Source organism: Phascolarctos cinereus, unplaced genomic scaffold, assembly GCF_003287225.1.
Source record: "Phascolarctos cinereus isolate Bilbo 61053 unplaced genomic scaffold, phaCin_HiC Scaffold_9;HRSCAF=440, whole genome shotgun sequence".
In the NCBI taxonomy this organism is placed as follows: Eukaryota; Metazoa; Chordata; class Mammalia; order Diprotodontia; family Phascolarctidae; genus Phascolarctos; species Phascolarctos cinereus.
The window spans coordinates 164,342,899-164,366,577 of NW_027556402.1; positions in this window are offsets into that span (position 1 = coordinate 164,342,899).

The window sequence follows — 23,679 nt, forward strand, 5'->3', positions numbered from 1 at the left end:
CACTTATCATTTTAGTCAACATGACAACTGTATAAAACTACAAATTGTAAAGCAAATGTTAATCTTCATGAGTAAAGGAAGTTTTCTCAACAGAGATTTCCCATAGTAATGAATCACAGGTCTTCAGCAAGGGATAAAAAGAGGAATTTAGTTCCTACTGCCAGTCTCATTCATCAGCAGTGTCAGCTAAATTTTTGTTAAGGGATATTGGGTGTCATACTACATGTTATATAGTGGGAATTAAGCAACGAATGTTTAGCAATGAAATATTTACCTTCTTGAAACTAAGAATTACAAAGGAAAATATCAGCACATGAAATACTCAAAAATAAATCAACAAGCATTTGTAAAGTCCCAATTATGTTCCAGGTCCTGAAGAAAGAACAAAGCAGTTCCTGTTCTTAGGTAGGTCACAATGTACTAGAGGAAATAAAATAAGCAAAAGAAAGGAATTTCAAAGTAATTTGTTTGTGTGTTGGATGGGAGGAATACGATCTATTTTTAGTCAGAATGATCACAAAAGGCCTTATGGAAGAGAAAGAGCTTTGAGGGAAGTTAAGGATTTTCAAAGTGAAGGGAGAGAGTAAATTTCTTACCAAGGGAAGAATTGGTGAATAACCTATGTAAAGATACAGAGAGAGAGAGAGAGAGGAAATATAATGGCATGTATAAGGAAAAATATCCCAAGTAGGACATTTTGGGGAAGGTATTGAGTCCACAAAAAGGAAAGATGTGTAAAAAAAGCCTTGAAAGGTAAGTTGGCCAAGATTTGGAAGGGTTTTAAGTGCCAAACAAACTTTTGTATTTTATTTGAGTGACAATAGGGAAGGAGACACTGGAATTTTTTGAGCAGGAAAAATATGATCATACTAAAGATGTTTGGTAGATATGAATTCTAAATAACAAACAGAATAGGGACAATATACTGAGGACATCTTATCTCTTTTAGGTTTTAACATATATTTTGTCTAAGGATAGGAGGAGTTTCTATAAAATAAACCAATGTGCCTACTTCTATGCAAAAGTGCTAAGAGGATTATCAGAGAAACATATGGTATAATTGTTGCCAGCAAAGCTATTTATGGAGACAGAACTTATATTAATCAAACATGCAAATAATAGGGGAGGAAAGTAGATTCTAAAATGAGGGCAAAACATAAGAGAGATAGTCAAAGTCAAAGAAGAAATAGATCAATTATATGTTAGAATGGCCAGAAGAAGGAGGATTTATGCAATGCTATGATATTATTATTCTGTTTCACATATGAGGAAACTGAGCCAGAAAGAGGTTAAGTGACTTGCCCAGGGTCACATTGCTAGTAAATGTCTGAGACTGAATTCAAATTCAGGTCTTGCTGACTTTAAGGCCAGTGTTCAGTCCACTGAGCCCCTAGATGAACTAGGAGACAGCTCTAGGACTAGAACTAGGAGACATTACTGAAAGCAATGAAGAAAATGATAGTCTACCTGTGTTTGGCCCCGACAAGAGTACATCAGAAATACTATGTTTAGTCCTAGGTATTGGGACTATGTTTTAAGAGGAACGCTGATGAGTTAGAGAGGAGTCAGCAATGAAGTAAATGCAGATTACATGGAGAATAGACAAGTTGCAGGAAGAGGTGATAACTTTTTCAGAAATGTGAAAAATTATCTCATGTAAGAGAGATTAGACTTTCCAATTATGTTTATTTTACTTTACCTTAAGAGAGATCAGGACTAAGGGAGAGAAGCCAGATATTAGCTCAATATAATGAACAGATCAGCAGCAGCAGTCACAGCAGCAGCAGCAGCAGCAGCAACAATGTCATTTATATAACACTTTGAGGTTTGCATAACATTTAGCTGTATCGCTTAATCCTCACAACAACCTTGTGACTTAGATGAAATTATTTACCTCATTTTACAGTTGTTAAAACTGAGGCAGAGAGTATAAGTGATTTGCCTGGGATCACATAGCTGGTAAGTGTCTGAGATGTAATTTAACTCTGGTCTTACTGAAACCAAGTTAACCTTTCCAGCCACGGACTTCAGGTGAAGATTACACTTATTAACATATTAAGTATTTTTGAACTCCAAAATGTTATGATTCTCCTCAACACTGCAGATGGAAGTGAACAGCCTGATAAAAAGGTGGAAAGATACAGGTGAATGATGGCAGATGGAGGGCCGGGTGAAGGATGACCTATTCTAGTATTGTTATAGAAAGAGGACCATTGTATAAAATGAAACGGTGCAACTGAAAAGCCTTAGGCCTAACAAGTACGTTTTCCACATTATATTGTTGTTTGGGGCCAGAAAGAGCCTTGCTCTGTGTATGTAATTAACTTTCCAGTTAACTATATTTGTAAAGCCTAACAGTGATTATTTTGATCTCTAAATCTGAAATGATGAGCCTGTAGACTGACTTTTTTTGTAGACTGAATTAGTGAATGTGATATTTGCAAATAGTTCAACTAAAATGATATGTTATATATCCTGACCACTCATTCCAAAGTTCATTTCATGGTACTAAAAAAATGGCACTTCAGAAAACCTGAGACATTTATTTTCCTTCTCAAAGATTCTTGGATTACAAGAAAAATCATGGACATTTTTGGAGTTCTTCATGTTATTTTGCCTTTGCATCCCCAGTGCCCGGCCCAGTTCTTTTCATTATGTATAATATGTGTTTACTAAACTTAATTGAAGAGGAATAATTCATGTCAAGCAAGGTGTTATGATGGAATATAGATAGACAGATGATTAGATAGATAGATATAGTATTAGATATAAACAGATAGATATAATATTAGATATGAACATATGCATATATCTTAGGGACATACACATGGAAATGCATTAATGTGATTGTTCTTTAGTTTTAAAATAATCATTTCCCCACCTTTCAAATATTAATCAGCTCATACTAGTAAGACTATATCTATCTATCTAGCTAGCTAGCTAGCTATCTAATTTTGAAACAGGTAAATATATAAATTATAAAAGCAGTCAATAATAGAGAGGTACACTTTCTCTTTGGAAAAAAAAAAAGATCTGAAATCCTTTTCAGTGCTATCTTGTGAGTTGTTCTTTGTGGCTGTAATGTAAAGGACAGACTAACACAGTTATTTACAGAGAGGCAGCTGTCCTGGGTACACTATTCTGATTCAGTCTTGGAAGAGGTAATTTCCACAAGGTTTGGCTCTTATGGGAAGGTCTGTCTCTATTCTCAACTCAGATTGACTTTCCCTTTACAAAGTAAAGCTTTTTAACCTTGCAGATCTCATCCCCTGAGCTAAAGATCAACCACTTCCAATAAAAGAGGATTCAGTAGAGTACTTCCCCATAGAGAACCAGGCAGCTTCAAGAGTAGCACTTCAAACAAGTAATTTACTTTTATAAACTGTATAAATAAAACAGAAATGGGAAGGAGAAGTTCACAGACTTACAGCATTTCTCTTTTTACAGCGCTCAGGATATTTTATTTTATTTTATGCAGGAGGTCTGCAAGCTGTTGCAGGTAGTTATCTATAGGAGGTCTACAAGCTGTTCAGGTATAATTCAGATAAGTCAAATGTTACTCCCCAGAAAAGGTATTATTTAAGGTGCCACAATAGGGTGCTACTTCACTACCAGAATTATTCGAAATTGGTGACTGTTAATTATTAGATGCACATCTAAAGATAAGAATATTGATTTTTTAAACTAATAACATTGCATAACAGTGAAGTAAAATAATTTGTGCTTTGTTCATCTGCTGTGGAATTTTGGGATAGAAATGTTCTTCATGATTAAACTCTTCATTGATATGCAGATGACAAATATGCTGAATAAAGATGTTATATCTATTTTGTGTACATCCTATATTCCTAGCAGTTAAGAAACTTTCTTATCTTTTTTTGTGTAGAAAAAATGATGAAAATGTTTGGTGTGTTTTTTTCTTCCTTCTACACCTAATTACTAAAAAAAAAAAAAGCATAGTAATCTTCCAAACAATGGAATCCTTGACTTCCATCAACTCTGAGCTCAAAATCACTTTCTGCAGAAGACCATACCTTGATCCCCTAGCTTATAGCTTTTAAACTATCTTCCATTTTTTTTCTATATACATCTTATATGTACCCATGTATTAACATATTGTCTCCCCCGTTAGCCAGTAAGCTCTTTGAGATCTGGGACTGTCTTTGCCCTTTTTTAAAATCCCCAGTTATTTTTGCAGTGCCTATCATAGCAAACATTTTGTAAATGCTTTAAATATTTATTGATCAATTGTTTAGTTTACTTCAAGGTGAGGGGAAAAAAAAAGATTAGTTTCTCAATAAGAGATGGATGAATGATTTTTGTTTATTTTAATTGAGAGAAAGAATGACACTCCAGATAGAGATCAGAACTTTGAATCCAAAAGATCTGAATTCAAGTTCTCTGAATTCAAGTTCTGCTGGTAGCATAGATTATTCATGTTGTTATAAGCAAATTAGTCACTCTTTTAGCATCCCAGAAAACTGTGTAAGGCTAGAAGTTACAGATAAGTTATAGATTTTTGTCAGTGGGAAGAGTTAAACTCTGGAAGCTTTCTATACCAATACATTGATATGTCTGTCCTCCACCATAAATCCTTCCATTTTTTTAAGTATCTCTCCTACAAATTATAATACTGAAACAAAACAAATATGTGTCAATTGTTAGGAATAATTCTATAAGCACAAAAGAAACTTCAATTCTAATCCTTCCCAGAACTATCGAAGCCCAAAGAGCCTGTGACTATGCACCCACATCAGGTGTTTCTAAAATTTTACACCTAAACAATTACGAAAATTAAATTTCATTTTCTACCATTTACTACCTGGTTGGAAATCCCTTTAAACTTGGCAGAGGAAATTATTGTGTCACTAACTTGGAAATTCAATGCATGAGGCTTTGTGATCATATCTTCTGTAAGAAGCCTTTCCCAACTCCTATTTCCATGCTTTCCTACTATGATTATTTTCCATTTATTTTGTATATGACTTGCTTTGAACATATGCTTGCTTGTCATTTTCCCCATTAGATTGTGAGCTTCTTGAAGGCAGCTACTGTCTTTTGCATTTTTTTCATATGCCTAGTATTTATCATAGTTCCTCTCACATAGCTGGTACTTAAGAAATGTTTTTTGACTTATTGATCCACTCAGCTGGGGTAGGTTACAGTTCTGTCCGGGCTTCTTTCACTGAAGGTACATTCATTTCATTTATAGTGACAAGAGCAGAAAATGCTATTTAAAAGCATATGTCCTCCTGAAATTTTCATATTTAAAAATAATGTCCTATCACTCATTAGTTTTCATGTATTCCATATGATCTTTTTACTCAAAATAAGTTAGGGAAAGAGACATAGTAGAATAATGCAATTATCTTTCCTTTGATGATATGGCATCTTTTGTTTGTTTCATTACTCAAATAATTTGATACTGATTTATAGAACAGCCTCACTCAGTTTTAAAGGGAAGGGAATATGCACTTAGTGTGGCCAGAATACCTACTCTATGCCAGGTAATGTGCTAAGTGATTTATAAATATGCCATTTGATCCTCACAATAACCCCAGGAAGTAGGCACTATTATCTCCATTTTATAACTGAGGTTGCTGAGACAGAGGTTAAGTGACTTTCCTATGGTCACACAGCTACACCAAGTTTGAACTCAGGTCTTTCTGATTCTAAACTATGTACTGTAGCCATTGAGCCACCTAGCTGCCTCAGGAAGATTAGGTCCCCCCAGGGAGTCTCTTGATCAGATTTTTCTTCTTTGCCTTCTGAAGCCTCTCATTTCACCCTGCTTCAATTTCTTTTATTTACTTTCCACATTACCTTTTATTTCTTCCATAAAGTAGTATTATGAGATCGTATCATGTTATGAAGGTGAGCCTGGGATCTTAAAGGCCTTGCCAGTAGTGACAAAGGTTGGCAGGTTATGTCAGGATGGAAAGAATTCAACTCAATCACTTTTCTGAGGAACGTCCAGAATAAATAGGGAGAGGCTTGTCATCAGTAGGTTGTCCAACTAATGATGAAGCTTTTGGTGATGGCAACCTTTGAATAAAAAAAAATAATAAAAAGATACAAAATGGTGCCCTGTGCAGGCCCACTACAATTCTCCAGTAATATTGGAGTAGTAAGTGATGAGAATGGGGCTGCGAAGAATCGCTGAAATTTAGATTGTGCATAAAGTTGACTCACACTTATGAAATATCAAGTCAGTACATTTAAGAGAACAAACTGTACATTCAAACATCTATTAGCTAATAATAATCATTCATATTTTTAACATTTTGAGGTTCAAAAATATTCCATAGACATTTCATTCAATCCTTGCAGCAAACCTGTGAGATAGATAACATTTTTACTCATTTTATAGATCAGCAAAGTGAAATTAGGAGAGGTTGTGACTCATCCAAAGTTTCACAACTAGTATTTGAATAGCTGGTGATTGATAGCTTCAGTCTGACTTTCTACCAATAATATAGTTCTGAATATCTGTTCACATTTAGAGCTGATTTTACCAAACTTCCTTGAGGATAGTTTTAGAATAGATCACTGTGACCTACCATATGATTAAATCTTTGTTGTAATTAAATAAGGCTTTAATTACCTCCTCAGACCCATTGACTGAAAACAACATTACACCTGTGCAGTTACTCTTTTTAACATGAAGAAAATCACTTAGTGCACTTTATCATTTCAGCCCATATCATAAAAATAGTATTGACACACCTATAATTTTATGATGAATGTAGATATAGAATATATTTTTATCATTCTTAATAAAATATTTCTTTTTTTTTACTTTGTTGAAAAAATGAAAAGATAGTTGCACTTTATACAAAAACCAATACCAGGTGTAAAACACAGGTATGATTCAGTACTTTCATCTTAATCTAACATCTAATTGGATATAGGGGTACCTTTTTTAAGCATTAGTTATAGCCTACAAATCTGTGGGCTGGATATCTTGTATTTCTTATTAGAAAAGCCTCATCCTAGAAAATGTTTTATTCAGCAATCATGTTTCCTCCTAGATTCTCATTTACATTGCAGGAAAGGATGTGAATTTACAATGTAGTTTGGGAAGAGGAAGAATTTCTAACTGGTCTGATCAATATGAAAGACTTAGTTTCTGAACAAATTTCTTTTTATTTTAATTAAGATAAGAGTGCATCTTGTTGAAGTCAACTTTCATTTGAGTGGAAATTTTATACCATGACTTGCCCAAATTCACGAATTAAGAAGAAAGGCACCCCTAAGCCTAAATGAATGAATGAATGAATGAATGAATGAATGAACAGATAAATAAACAAATAAATCTAAAGTTTTACTCCATAGCAAATAATGATGTATAGCTTTAATGTAAACTCTAAGTTGCTTGAGAATGTTCTGAGTCTAGAAAATATCTTAGTCAAACCCTTCATTTTAAAGATAAGGAAAGAGAGGTCTAAAAACTGAAAAGACAGACTTGGCCAAGGAGGGGAAAGTATTAAGTAGCAGAGCAAAGATTCAAATGCAGTTACTTTGATTAAAATCCAGTAATGTTTCCATTATACCACAAAGGTTCATTACAAACTATAATGGAATTGATGTGTTTCAGGGCTATGTATGTATAAACATACATATGTATGTGCATATGTATATGTATATATGTATGTATGTATAGATATAGACAGTTGTATATATTTTCATAAAATGATATAAAATGTATATATGTAAGTATACACTTGTGGATATATATATATATACATAATATGTGTATTGAACATATGTGTAGATCTGTATGTACATATAAGTATGTGTGTGTGTACGTATGTATGTATACAGGTTCTTATCAGAGCATTGCCATAGTAGGGTTATTATTTATTAAAAAATTATTTGCAAGGATTATTTATTTCTCACAAATCTGAAGCCCAACACAGTGAAATGAACTGAACAAAAGTATAAATTGTCTATAAAGGTTTCTTTTCTGCATCTCTGCAGTGCATGGTCTATTGTGCACTTTAAGAATCTCTTTTAATTTGCAGCTATTACATTTTTTAAAATGTACAATGTATATTTAACCTTTTACCTCCTGAATGTCCTTTATATAAGTATAATTGTAGCACCTTATCACAGCCTCACAAGTATCTGAACAAAACTCTTCAATGAAATTGCTCTGAGTTGCCCTGAAGTCATCCATCATTTCTGAATTCTTGATTCATCAACTGTCCCACTGAGCTGGGAAAATGTTAAACACTGGCTGTAAGAGAAAGCTCACAAGCTGTAATGTGGATCACAGATACTTTTCCTTTATGTTGTTTTACTTTTGTTGTTGTTGTTGTTATCGTGGTCTCTGTTTTCTTTCACGGAATGAATTACATGGAGGTGTGTTTTGCATAACTGTATATGCATGGCATGTGTTGGGGTACTTGCCTTCTCAGTGGGGGTTGTGGGAGAGTTTGGAGCTCAAAATTTTAAAAAAAGATTAAAATTGTTTTTGCATGTGATTGGGAAAAATAGCATTAAATAAGATTTAAAAAAATAAAGAGACAAACCTCACAAGCTTTCCCTGGTATATAAGCATGCCATCACTTGCAAATAGTTATAACTTTCCAACCCTGCCAAAATATGAAATGCTTGCTATGTGAGAATGATACGTATAGCATGTGTTTATGGTTACGAAATTTAAATTCTAAAGAGCTTCCTTTTTCAACCTAATAGACATTTTGATCTGGAGGATCTTCATAGCTGTTTTCCTCTAAATACATGAAGAGTTATCTTTCTGCTCTCTGCCTAGAGGGCCTTATCCATCTAACTCCCAGTAAAATTTAAGTTCCTGGAATTCAAGGTCCATTTTGTTTAGGTAAATCTTCCAAGATTTAGCACAGTGTATCTTGTTGCTAGTATATATGTATGTGTATATGCATGTATATGTATATATGTATCAATATATTATATATGTATGTATATATGTGGGTATACATGTATTTATGTGAGTGTACAATATATTGTGCATGTACACATATATTCATTTGTGCATGTATAGCTCTGTGTATATATACATATGTGTATGTATGTGTGTATATGTCTACTTGTGTATATATGCACATGTGTGTGTATTTATGTGTGCATACACATACACACATATACATATATGTGTATATGTCAGCAGTGCAGGGTTGAATTATTTTGCTAGCAAATGTGCCTTTTAGCATAGTAAATTTTAACTAACATAACACAATGCTTTTCTACTTGTGGTCACATCTAGGTAGTCTAACAGAGGGAAACTGGGAGTCCAACTGTTGAGGATAGGTGAGAAATTCATAGTCCTATTCTCCACAATATACAATATAGGGCACTCAAAATGGAATACACAAAACATTTTTTTTCAATTTTTTGAGATGTTATATGTGTCTGTCAGTCTCAGATACTCATTCAGAAAACATTCATATTTAGCAAAATTTTTACTTTTCCATAATATTGCCCAAGTCAATTACATGTTATATAAGCTTTGTGATGCTGTTGATGAAAAACAACAACAACATGGTTACTAATCTTTAACAGCAAAGCTATACATGAACTGATCAACTCCCTTAGCAGCAGGGTCCTTCTATAAATTGCTAGCTAGGCCTGAATTTAGTTGACTTTTGACCTAACGCTACTTATTTGACAAAATCTAGGTAACGAAATTTCCCCAAATGGCAATACCACCTGAATCCCAATCCCAAGTAAGAATGCATACACACACATTCATTTATTTATCTTTTATTCATTCACCGATTTATTTCATTCCTTCCTTCCTCTCTCCCTTTTTCTACCTTCTTTCCTTTCTTCCTTTCTTTTTCTTTCTTTCTTGATTAACTAGTTACCTTTAGGCAAATATTGCTTAGTTTAAAAATACTTAAGAAGTTGACTAGACTGACAAAATCTTTACTTAGAAAACTTCCAAGAAGTTATTAAACAAAACACTTCAAGATTTTCACACACACACACACACACACACACACACACAACATATACATACACATATACACACGTGTGTAATTTTTTGGTATACACAACAATCCTGCAAGGTAAGTATGATTAACCCCATTTTATGGATAAACTAAGGCTCCAAGTTTCAAGGGTGAGATTTGACCTCAGGTTTTCTTGCTCCCAAATCTAGTGCTATTTCTACTATAATATTCTTATCCTCAAATTTCAGTGCTTAGATGATAGTGTAAAGTGAAAACCTAACTATCCTTTCCTTTATAACTTACTTCTCTTTGAGAAGTAAATTGAAACAGCAAGACATTGTTGCTTCCTTAAATAGTGATATCTTCAGAATCTGAAAAGACAGTAATAATGAACATTTAAGGCATTTAAAAAAAATCATTTTTTGTTGTTTTAATTGGATTCCATCAAAATAAAGAAAATGTACCAACCATTTTATATAATAATTTTAATTATTATTGTCATTTATGTAGTGCTTTAAGGTTTACAAAGAACTTTGAAAATTTTATCTCATTTTATCTTTAGAACAACCCTGTAAGTCCTATTTTTATCTTTGTTTTGTCATTGTTGTTCAATCATTTCATTTCTGTCTGACTCTTTCTGACCCCATTTGGGGTTTTCTTGGCAAAATACTGGAGCTGTTTTCTATTTCCTTCTCCAGCTTGTTTTACGGATGGGAAAATTAGAAAAAAAGGTTTAAGTGACTTAACCAGGGTCACACAGCTAGTAAGTGTCCAAGGCCAGATCTGAACTTTAATTCTAGGTTTTGTGTGCTATCTACTGTACCAACCAGTCATTACACATCCCTTAGAATGATCAAGCTATCACTTCAATTTCCTGTTCAAAAATCTGTTTTCATATATCTCTAGTGGCAAATCTTCCCAGTCTTAAATCAAATGAACATTACTTCCTCATCATTACTCTAGCACTTTTCCTATTTAATTTTATATGTGTCATATGATATGGACTTTTTTCATGAAATATTGGACAGTTCTCCAGGCACTGGTTGCACTTAGAGTAGTCCCCTCCCATTTAAATTTGCTAGGGTTTTCACTAAATACTCGTTATACAACATACAAAATCAAATCTATAACATTAGTCATTATAATAACACTAACCTTATTTCTTTACTACATTGATTTTCCACGTGCATTTATTTTATTTATAGAAGCAAAATGAAGCAGTTTTTTGAGCTTTTCAAATTATAGGAGCTAAGATGTTTAAGAGACCTTCAAGGTCATCTGGTCCAAGTCACTTACTTTATGGTGGAGGAAAGCCAGGTCAGGAGAGGTGAAATTACCCATCCAATGTGTCATATTGTAAATTAGGGACTGGATTTGAACATAGGTCTTCCAAGTGTATCCCTTTTTCCAGCCCCCCGGGGAACATAATTACTAGGTGTGTCTGTATGGTAGGTAATCTGCATCCTGTGTAATTCAAAACAATGAAGACCTCTCCATTTCACTTTGTATAGACAAGCATTAATATTGATATTAACTTCGAGCTCTAGATTTTACATAAATGGAAACTGATTTTTCCCTTTGGTTATCAATTCTACTATTAAAAAATAAAACAACTCATGATCAAAGTCTTGTCAGTTATTATTTATATTATTCCTTCCTGACTACATTAAAATCTGTGCAGAACACTCTCAAAGATTGTAATATCAATTGAATTTATACATTCAAAAGAGAGATGGAGAAAGAAAGCAAGGGGGGTAGATAGAGATCAATTAATTCAACACTACCTTGCAAAAGAAAACCCAGTTATTGAGTGTACTTTGCTACAAGGGATTGTATTAGTCTCTGGGTATACAAATATGAAGAAATCCCAGTCCTCAAGGAGCTCACACTTTCCTAGAGGAGAGAGAACATATGGCACATTCACTAGATATTTTAATGTTGCTTGGGAGAATCTGAATATATACATATTAGTGATCCAAATAAAATGTTCTAAAAAAGCTGAAGAGGGAGAAATCACTTTCAATGGGGGCAGAGGGGAGGGATCCAGATATTAGAGAAAATGTGAAATCCCCAAAGGATATCCAAAGATGATTTATTTTATAATTTAACTTAAGGAATGTGAAAAGCCCATCTACTACTTTGTTTCACTTAAAGTAATTGTATTAAATGGTAATTAAGCAATCATTTAAGTTATATTTATACTTTTTATAATTTGTTATCTGCCCACTAATACAGTTTAGTTTTATATAGTCAGACAGACCTCTTTTTTGCTTACCTTTGCAGACTGGACTATTAAATTACCATTGAAGAGATGGCAGGGACAGACTAGTCAGTTCAACCTTGGCTTCTGTACTGCTGCATTTTCTCAGAGATTTTGATTCTTTTTTGTCTTAGCAAAGTTGCAGTAGTTCATATACTTTTTTTTTTTACTGTATCTTGCTCTATTTTTTTTTCCATTTTAGCATTATCCTAGCCAATTCAATTTGCCCTCAGGGCCTAAGAATAATCTACATAATCATCTAAAAAAATTATAAACCTTTTCTCATGGAGTCTTACAATATTGGAAAGATAAAGGTGAAACAAATATACCTTAATTAGCTGTTCTACAAGTGGAAAACAGTACAGTCTTCATTTTATTTCCTTTCTCCTGAGAAATTTCAGGAGCTGTTTAGGAGCAGAAAACACAATACAGAGGGTAACTTGGGCTCATAATAGGTAAGTCTGCTCCAAAATATTAGGAATGAGAACAGCTTTAAATTTCATCTGGGATAAGGCAACTTTTTGGTATTAAGAAAGCCAAATAAATACCTGCATCTGTTGCCCTGATGCCCTTGAAATATCAGCTATTGTAATATTGTAGCTTTTTTGGCACCTTAAAATAAGGCACAAAATAGGCAATCTTTGTCAGTTTTCTCATCTAATATCCAAATGGGAATCTATCCAATATGGTACTAGGTTATATGATGTACTTAACATTTAGAATATATTTCTGAATAGCATTGATGAGATGTAGTATATAAAGAGAATGACAATCAGGATAGTGAGAGGGCTACAATGATAACCCTATTTATTTTTTAAAAATGAGGATTTAGGGGACTGATATGACACCTGTCAAGAATTTGAAGGTTTCACACATGAAGGAATTATTGGGCTTGTTTGATTTAGGGGGCAGAACCAGGAGTAATGAATGAAGTTTCAGAGTAAAAGATTTTATTTCAATCCAAGAGTGAGGCAGAGTGTGGAGGGACAATTGTAGTGGAACAAAATGCCTGCATAGTTAGTGATTTCCACCTCACTGAAGCTCTTCAAACAGGCTATATTGCAATTCGTTAATGATGCACAGTGTATTCATTCTTAAGAGAAGTTTGGACTAGATAATCTGTCAAATGTCTTTTAATACACAGTCTAAGATTTCTATGACTATGACAAGAAAATTATGTTAATGAGAGTTATAGCAGTTATGAAGATAGTTTTCACTCATTTTCCTCATATCCAATCAATTCTTAAGACCTAAATATTTTCTGTTGATATTTCTTAACTGTTCCTCACTTACAATTCCCATTGCCACCATCTTATTTCAGACTTTATCACCTAACAAATAAGATAATATTTGTAAAATTCTTGGCACAGTGCCTGAGGCATAATAGGCACTTAATTAATGCTTATTCTCTTTTCTTGTCTCATTTTCCTCCCACAACCAGTCTCCTGATATCTTATGTATCTGGTACTTTTTGTATTAACAATGGTAACACTAACACAATCTTCCACACTTTGGAACAGTTTCTTCAGTAAGAATATTATTTCCAATGTCTCAAATTTCTACTTCATACTTTAACAAACTTACTTCGTGACTTGTAGGGGACAAAAGGATAATCATAAAATCAACCTTTTGTTGATGTACAGTTTTTATCTTGGCAATGCAATATCACAGGGACCTACAATTCTTTTTAGCCTGGTAGGATCTCCTGATTATGCTTCCTAGCGGTATTTCTTTAGAGAACTAAGTGTAATAACAATATGGGATAGTAATGAAAGACTCACATTTTTCTTTCTGGGAAATAAAAAAAAATTATATCATGAAAGTAATAATAAATTACAAAATACTTGTATGCTAAAGTAATTGTAGCTAATAATTTATATATGTTCAGGAATATACACACATATGTGTATATGTGTGTGTTTTCTTGATTAATATGACATGATATATATATACAAAAATTGTAAAATAAGTGCTATTTACATGGACATAATGTCAAAGGAATTCAGTGTTTAACTGGAGGTAATTTTTTTTGCACTGTTTTCACCCTTGGAATCTTTTTGCCTGGACATCATAAAATCATAGACTAGAATGTATACATTCTAGTATACATAGAACTAAAATGTATCTAGGAAGTTACTATGGTGACAAGGAAGATCAAAACACACACTCAGAAGATGATAACAAATTCAAAGTTCGTGCATTCAAAGACTCCAAGAAAAATAAGAATTACTCTTAGTCCATAGAAGAGCTCAAAAAGCATTTTAAAAATGAAGTAAGAGAAATAGGGGAACAATTGGAAAGAGAAATTAGAGTGATGTAAGAAAATAATGAAAAATGAGTCAATAGCTTATTGAAGAAACTATTGAAGAAAAATTATTGAAGAAAATAACACTTTAAAAATCAGACTAGTCTAAAAATGGTAAAAGAGGCCCAAAAAGACAATGAGAAGAATGCCTTAAAAAGCAGAATTGGCCAAATGGAAAAGGAGATACAAAAGGTCACTGAAGAAAATAATTCCTTAACAATGGAGCAAATGGAAGCTGATGACTTTATGAGAAATTAAGAAGAAATAAAACAAAACCAAAAGAATGAAAAACTAGAATACAATGTGAAATATCTTATTGGAAAAAACAACTGACTTGGAAAATAGATACAGGAGAGATAATTTAAAAATTATTGGACTATCTGAAAGCCATGATCAAAAAAAAGTGCCTAGACATCATCTTTCAAGAAATTATTAGTAAAATTGTCCTGATGTTCTAGAACCAAAGTGCAAAATAGAAATGGAAAGAATCCACCAATCACCTCCTGAAATAGATCCCAAAATGAAAACTCCCAGGAATATTATAACCAAATTCCAGATTCCCCAGATCAAAGAGAAAATATTTGAAGAAGCCAGAAAAGCCATTCAACTATAGTGGAGCCACAGTAAGGATAACACAAGATGTAGCAGCTTCTTTAGCCAGAAAGAAACCATTCAAATACCAAGATCACACAAGATTTAGCACCTATCATGATAAAAAAAAAAGCAGATAGCTTCAAATATGATCTTACAGAAGGCAAAAGAGCTTGGGTTACAAACAAGAATAGCCTCCCCAGCCCAAGTGAAAATAATTCTTCAAGGGGAAACATTGACATTTAATGAAACAAAGGATTTTAAAGCAGTCTTGATAAAAAGACTAGAACTGATTTGGCTTTCAAATACAATTTTTAAAAGAAGTATAAAAAGGTAAACATGAAAAAGAAAGCATAAGGGACTCAATGAGGTTAAAATGTTTACTTCTCTCTATGGGAAGATGATTCCTGTACTTTCTAAGATCTTTATCATTTTTAAGGCAGTAGAAGAATTCTATGTAGAGAGAGTGTACAGGAATGAGTTGATTATGTTATGATGACATAAAAAATGTATACATACATACATACACATACATATGTGTGTGTGTGTATAATTGGTAATATAAATCTATCTTTTCCAACAGAGAAGTAGGTGGGAAAGGAGACAATAGAAAGGAAGAATGATAAATGAGAGGGCAGGGCAGGGATCAAAGAAGGCAGTGTTTAGAAGCAAAACAGACTACAGAGAAGGGACTGGACAAAAAGAGAGAAAATGATCAAGAAAAGAAAATAGAATGGGCGGAAATGAACTCTTTGTAATAATAATTGTGAATGTGAATGGGATGAACTCATCCAACAACATAAACAGATAGCAGAATGTATTGGATTATAAGAAATAAAATAGATAGTTTTGATTATTTAAAATTTAAAAGCTTTTGCACAAAAAATATAATTCAGACAAAATCAGAAGGAAACCAGGAAAATGAGGAGGGTGGGGATTACAGAAAGTTTCTCCGATAAAGACCTCAAATATATAGGGAAGTGAGCCAAATTTATTAAAAAAAAAATAGAAGCCTTTCCCTAGTTGATAAATAATCAGATAATTGTATAATATGTTATACCATTACATGCTAGGCTGCCAAAAAAGAATGCATTCTAGTCTGAATTAGACCTATCAGGGATGAATTCATGAAGAAAGTAGGACTTAGGCTATTTTGAAAGTTAAGTAATTTTTAGGTAGGCTGTATGTATAGGGAAGGGCAAGGGATAGAGAATAGAGTTTAGTTTTACACAGAGGAAGCAACTTGATGAAATTTAAAAAGGCAGGAATTCACATGAAGTATTCAAAGGAGCCTAAGAAAATTTGCTGACATAGAGCAAGAGATACATTAGTGGAAAAGTAAAGGGTTTTTTTTTGTGAGTTGGAACATTGTCAACATTGCTTGTGATGGTGGAAATTAGTCCCTTCCATTAAATTTTTGTCCCTTTCTTTAGTACCTTTCTAATAATCCTTTTCTATATTCATAAATAAGTAGTTTTAGGTATACAAGGGGATATTGAAAAAAGAACCCAACAAATTTATGTACCTAAGGCATAAGCATGGGATATATCATTTAAATTATTGAAGGACATGCTTGGTCAGATTTATTCCTCCTATTTTCCAAGAAGGCATTAAAAAAAAACTTAGCAGATTTTTTTTTCCTTTCCTACATATTTTGGAAGTACTTGCCTTCTTAGAAGCAAATTTTGGTTAACGGCCTTGAACAGTAAGAAGGTATAGTGCCCTAAGGATCAGGAGGTCTGAATTCTAATCTCTCCTGTGTCAATAACTGATTTTTGTGATTGAGCAAGCCAGTTTTTCTCTCTAGAGTTTAGTTTCCCTATTTGTCAAAGAAAGGAGTTGGACTAGAAGATCCCCAAGTTCTTTCCAAGCTCTAAAAGCCTGTAAGTTTACATCTTAATTCTAGATCTTCGTGGATTTACATTCCTTGTTGGAGGGAATTTCCTCTAGCAATTGCAAATCCCAAACCTTGTATAATTTGCAAATAAGTTCAAGGGAAGTTTGGGCAGCAGGGTGCTATAGTGGATAGAGTTCTGGACACAGAGTTGGGAAGACCAAAATTCAAAAGCAGTCTCAGATATTTAATAGCTGTGTGACCCTGAGCAAAACACTTGACCACATTCAAAATTAGTTTCCTCATCTACAAATTTAAAAGATTTTATTTGATCTTTTTTCTACCTCAATTCCTGTTATTCTAGTGGGATTTGGGATGAGGATGCCTCACAGCTTAGCCAATTTACATTATGATTAAAGATCTTATTACATTTTTCGAGGTAGATTGTTATTATAGCTTTCTTTCACAACAACCACAATATATGAAGTACTGGGGTCCAATTGAAGCATTTTTTTTAATCATGAAGACCAGTTTCCAAGTCTAGGTGTGTGATGCTAAGTCTTTCTAATTTTCTCCATTACACCATATTATATCACATATAAAAGACAAAATGAATAAAACTGTAATACATTCCCATCTCCAAAAAAATTGAAATATTTGTTATGTGTCAGATGCTTGCACCAATTTTTATGAACTGGATTTCATGAATACACTCCTATGATACAATTCAGATAAGCAATTTTATGCTAGATGTAGCCATGACTGGAATTATCACTTACTATAAGACTGCTACATGCTCTGTGAGGGTTCTGAAGCAACCCAGTCCAAAAATAAGAAATTAACCTGATACAAGCATATTCCTTCACTTGCTACAGTGATGACAGCATAGATGAGAGTCAGAAAATTGTAAAGAGGCACATTTAGTCTCAGTGGCAACACACAAACTAAGTCAAAACCAAAACAAAACCAAAAACCTTTTTAACTATTAGAGTTGTGCAAAATTAGAGTTGACTGCCTAGAGAGGATAGGTTCTCTCTCTGCGAAGGCCTTTAAAAATAGACTTGAGAACCACTTGTCAGATATGTTATAGTGGAGGTTCATTTATATATAAATTTGACTAGATGGCAGCTGAGTTCTTTTCTGACTTCAAGTTCTGTGATTTTGACTACCAGAAATCCTAAATATCACTTCACTACCCAGATTCAATCAGTAACTCTCTTGCACATACTCTATCCATCCTTGCTACCACACACAAGCCAGTTTAATTTCAAGACCAAATGAGCCAAATTCCCATTATATTGCTTTCCTGAATGACCTGGTAGAAGCAGTGGTACAACCATCTGGTATCTGTTTCAGTCGACCCAAACAGTTGGTACTTAATCATGTTCATTCTAAGAAAATGCCTCTTCTGCATCTTTCTCATTCAAAGTCTTCTATCAGTCCCATCCTCCCTACACTATGACAGTGCTTTGGAACGTCCTAAAAACTTTGATTTCACAATGTTATGAAACTCACTGTTAAGGAGGTAAATAGAAGTTCCTATGTTGCCCTTCAGGCAGTTGGCTTAACTTTTAGAAAACCTCTACTTTATTAGAATTCTCCCAGCATCAAAAACGAAACAAAACAAAGAAATCCACTATTTTATGACTTTGAACTCTCAGCACTTATGAAAATATCATCTGTGGCATATCCCTGCACATCTCAAAATAGGTTATATCAATTCACGTGAATTCATGTTAAAATGATGTCATTTAACATGCTATGAATTTTTAAAATTCCATATTAATGTTTGTGAATAACTGGCAGGGATATTTTACAAATAGTTCATTTCACATCATCCTGCAATTCACAGCATACTTTACATTTTATGTAAAATTGCAAGTTTTCATCAGATAACTGAAGAAGAATTTAATGGTAACATAAAATTTTAAAATCTAGCTCTCTATATTAGCTCTAACTACCAACATACATTTTTACAACCTAACAAGGCTCATGCTATTATTCAGTAGCAATATAACATTGCAAAACTACTAAACAAGTCTCCTAGTTCCTTTTATTAACTTTTTCATATTTCTGATCTATAACTTTCTCTTGGGTTTTTATTTGATCTGGGAACCAAGAACAAGATATGCATTTTTGCAGGGGGATGCTCAGGGCAGAATTTTATATTCACTCATCTTATGTAAGTAAAAAGCATTAATTGCAGATTCTAAGTTACATCTATAATATTTTCCTTTCACTGGACAGTGTTAAATTTAAAATTATCATCAATCTCCAAGGTTTACATTTATAGATTTAAATTCACAAAATATGAATATTTGTGCTAGGTCCATGCCTGCTTTCTTTTCAGAAGTTAAATAATTAGAGAGTTTTAACAATTGCCATTTTATTAATTTGGATATTCATGGAATTACCTGAAACATCTACTTTTTTTTATTAATGTTGCTTGTTTGTCTCCTTTTTTAAGGTTCAACATATGTCAGCATCAAAAGATAACCTCCCTCATATGGTTCTTATAGTGTTTCATCTTTGTTTTGAAAGGCTGTAACTGAATGATAGCCCCCTAGCAAGGCCCCTAATTATTATAGATTTTTTTCCTTTGATCATCATTGTTGTCATTTTGTAGCTCGACTGATGATATCAACTCCTGGCATGTAGTACACTGGAACAGAAATTACTTCTAGCCATTGCTAGACTGGATTTAGTCAGAGACAAAATCCCTAGAGCAATTCAGGTTTACAATCTGAATTAATTCCAATTAGTTAAAAAAATTCTTAGCAAAATGATAGAAAAGATCATTTCTGTTCTAATCATTCTCAAATATACCCTTTTACTATTCCTCAAGTCTAACAAGCAAAATGAAAGCTATAGGAAGTAGTTATGTAAATTAAGAGAAACATGAAAAAGAAGGGGGAATACCATGTAGACAGTAATCATGCTAAGAAAATTATGTTTTTAGCTAAAAAGAATGCAAGATAGTATTATTATTATGTATTTCCTAAGTGGCTTTAGGTAAATCTCTTTAAGTATTTTGACCTCAGTACTATCTTGTCATCCAGTCTAGCTCCAAAGCTATAATGATCCTCTGAATAATATTTAGTAAAAAGAGGTTAAAAATTTGTGTTCACAGAAGTGAGCGAAAACATGTGTACTTAGAAGAACATACAATTATAACTGGAATAAATCTCAGAGTTGATCTACTCCGAAATCCCTTATTTTTCAGATATGGAATCAAAGGCCTCCAGAGGTGAAATAGTTCAACCACAAGAGCCTAGGTTATGACTGTAAGAAACTTAAATCAAGGTGCTCTCATGCTAAAGCCTATGTTTTTTCCACTAAACTCTACTGCCTCTAAGTAACAATAATTACCAATCAGTAACAACTTTAACTAGGAAACTGCAATGTGGATTAGGAATGACTTAAAAAGGCATTTCTGAGGATTGCTTTTGTCAATCCTACATGGGTTTATTTTCTTTTAAATAGAACTCATTATCTGGAGTTTTTCCTTCTTAAACTTTTGATAAATTTAGCTTTGGGATTTTTTCCCCTACCTAGTCACGTTTTTAGAACATCAACTAAAAAAAAGTGAAAAAAAAAAAGATAAAGTGTTAGTTTGATGCCACTTCAGAAGAGTGCAGATATGCAATAGATGCATATGCTGCTGGTCAGTAAATCATCACACTTAAGAATTGTAAGGGAAGATATATAAGGTTCATTTCTCATTGTTGCTCTTTCCAAAGATGTGACTCTCAAAGAGTCATCTCAGCCTGCTAGATTCAGAGTTAGTTTCATTCAGCTTATTCGAATCATTATCCAAGTGATGGACTTTATTGCTTGCAAAGACGTAAACTAGCAATTCTGGTGACTGAGTTAAGCATCATAAAAATGTCCTTGGGGAAAACATCATAAAAGTCACACTTAAATATACATTTTAGTACAAATCAATTGTGGTAGGGGAAGGAAGAGACTTTGAGGAAACCCTCTGGTCCTTAGAAAACTTAGAAGGTCATGGAGGCATAGCATTCAGAGAATTTACCCAAGGTCTAGCTGCTCCAAGAAGAAAGTATACTCTTTGGTAGATGTATATATAAGTATGTTTAGGCTCCTTGATCTCCCTGCCAAAGAAGTCAAAGTGCTGTCAGTAGCTTCTATATTTTGGCCTTCAGTGGGAAAGCCCTAGTTGAATTTTTGGCTATTTGTGACTCTTCATGTTTGTTTACATAATAGGTAGACATCAAAGAAATCAAATTAATGTGATCCATTCTTGCCAATTGTCAGTTTGTAAAATTGTTACACAACAATACCTGTTTGGCTTTTCTTATATTTAAGGTCAAAGGATACTTCACTATATCAAACTCACTCTCCCAATTATAATTTCTTGATATCCTAAAGGACAAATTTTCTACTTCATGAGTTATATAATTGCACCAGTTATTCAGTATATTTTCTCTGCTCTTGAAATCAGTTCATAAAATGTTTGGCGAAGTTCTTCAATACAATATCCTTCCAAACAATTTGTTAAGACTATGAAAAGTATGCATAACATTTACGGAACAAATGAGTGGTCTCTGAGAATTTATAGTAGCTCAGATGCAGTTATGAAGGAGAAAAAGATAATGTAATTGACAGCTGGGTACTATGTAATGTGGTCATAGTCAAAACTAGATGAGGAGAAGATTCTGCCCTCCTCCCTTTTCTTTGCTCCCCAGGGCCTTCTGTACCCTTGAATAAAGAATACCCATCCTAAATAAGATCATTGTCTTAGAGCTGATAGGGACCTCAAGGTCATCTATTTCACCAAATCCTCATTTTAAGGATGAGGAAATTGAGAAGCAGAGGACATAAGTGATATATCTAAAGTTGAATAAGTCATAGAAGAGAGCAGAGATGGGCTTTGAACTCAAGTCTCCCTCTCTCAACCTGGCATTCTTTTCATAGCAGCAAGTAAATGAAGACTATAAGGAACTGAAAATGTTCTTCTGACTCTTCTGGAAGAAAGGGGATAGATATTATCCCTCTATCACAAAAAGAGATAAGGAGGGCGGGGGGGGGATGAAATGGAGAATTGGAGCCATGTCAGTACCACCACAAAATTGAGAAGAGGTAGGAAAAGCCAAAGTGTACGTGTATATAGGATTGTGCAATTGCTTAAATAGCACAAAAGAAACTGCTAGACTCAGAATTAGTATTACAGCTATGATAACATTTCTTTCTTACTATAGGGCAGCAAGGATAAGGAAAACAGAAAGCTGGGTTATATTTGGAAAATCATACTACACTTTTATCTATCCCAGCTTGCTTCTTAAACCAAACAAAGAAAAATGCCTCTTCTTAGCACCAATATATGTCTGGAGATACTATATCATTATAAGTCATGGGCAACCATCACCTTTCAAAAAGTAACATTGTATGTGAGTTAAACAGTAATGAACAGACTTATCACTGCTGTAAATTGACCAGCATATTGGCCACAATGCTAATTAATCCTAATGTGGCTAATTCATGAGAAGTGGCATAAAATTTAGCATTTAGGAAATGTATGGCTAGAAAGGAATTTTTCCACTGTTTTGCTTATACATAAACATAACCCAAACATGATTATTATTCTCTGCCCCTTTCTATTTCCAATTTTTTTTTTATGTTTTAGAGACAAGGTTTGTGGGAGTGAATAGGAGTTGCCTCATTATTCCTCATTATCTTGCACCCAATCAAGATTGTATCTTCTTTCTTTATAATTATGGCAGATTTTTTCAATCTTCCAGTCACATGTTAGAAAACAATTTTAGGAGATGCACAATCTATCTAAATAGTATGTAATATTTTACATTTGTTTTCACATTTATGAGACACAATGTTTTGAAAACCATCACAGGTGCACTTTCTCCAACTTCCAACAACTTTCACCAGCACATAGTGTGGCAGCTTCCCTCCTCAGTGAAGTAGGCCAAGTGGAGACAATGATCTGAGCTCAAAGGATACGTGATCGACTAATCAAAATTTAAAGAGATGGGTTGCACCACACCTTCCCCATGATAGCCAATTACAGAAAATTTTTTTTCTAAGATGACAAAAATTTTCCCCAACTCTGCCCTTTCCCTATGCTGGCTCTCAAACTTCCTCTTCCGATCAGGGCACAGAGACACAAGACAATTATAACCTATGGCTAAGCCATAGCAACAACTGCACAAGTAGCATTACAAAAAATTTACTCAACCTACAACTCTCTCAGATGCTTCAGTGAAGTGACAGGTAGGAAATAATCCCAATTTCTCCCTTTTAATTTTGGTTGGGGCAGAGTGAATTATAAAAGATGAACTCATCATCTCAGCCTCATCCTTTTAAAATTTTTCTTTTGTTTTAAATTTTATAGTATAGTATTGGATATTTATGATACATAAATGAGTAAACATATGCATATTGCGGTCAACAGTCTTAAATTGTTTTACTGACAAGGATGTGTGATCCTAAAAAAAAATGAACATTGTTTTATGTTATCTCTCAGTGAACAAGGGAAGTATGTTAGGCAGCTCTATTTGGTTCTTGATATGGGATATTAAGAACATCCAATTGTCTGCTCAGTTCAATTATTTTGTTACGGGTCCAAATTGGTTTTAACTGACACTTATCTGTTTAAGACAGTGCTTACCATACTGCTAAGTAACAGCTAAATTAATTTTCACTTCAGTATGGCTTATGAACAGAAAATGTAGGGTGGGGTATTTTTTTTTCCATTTATAGAAAATGTTGCTGCACA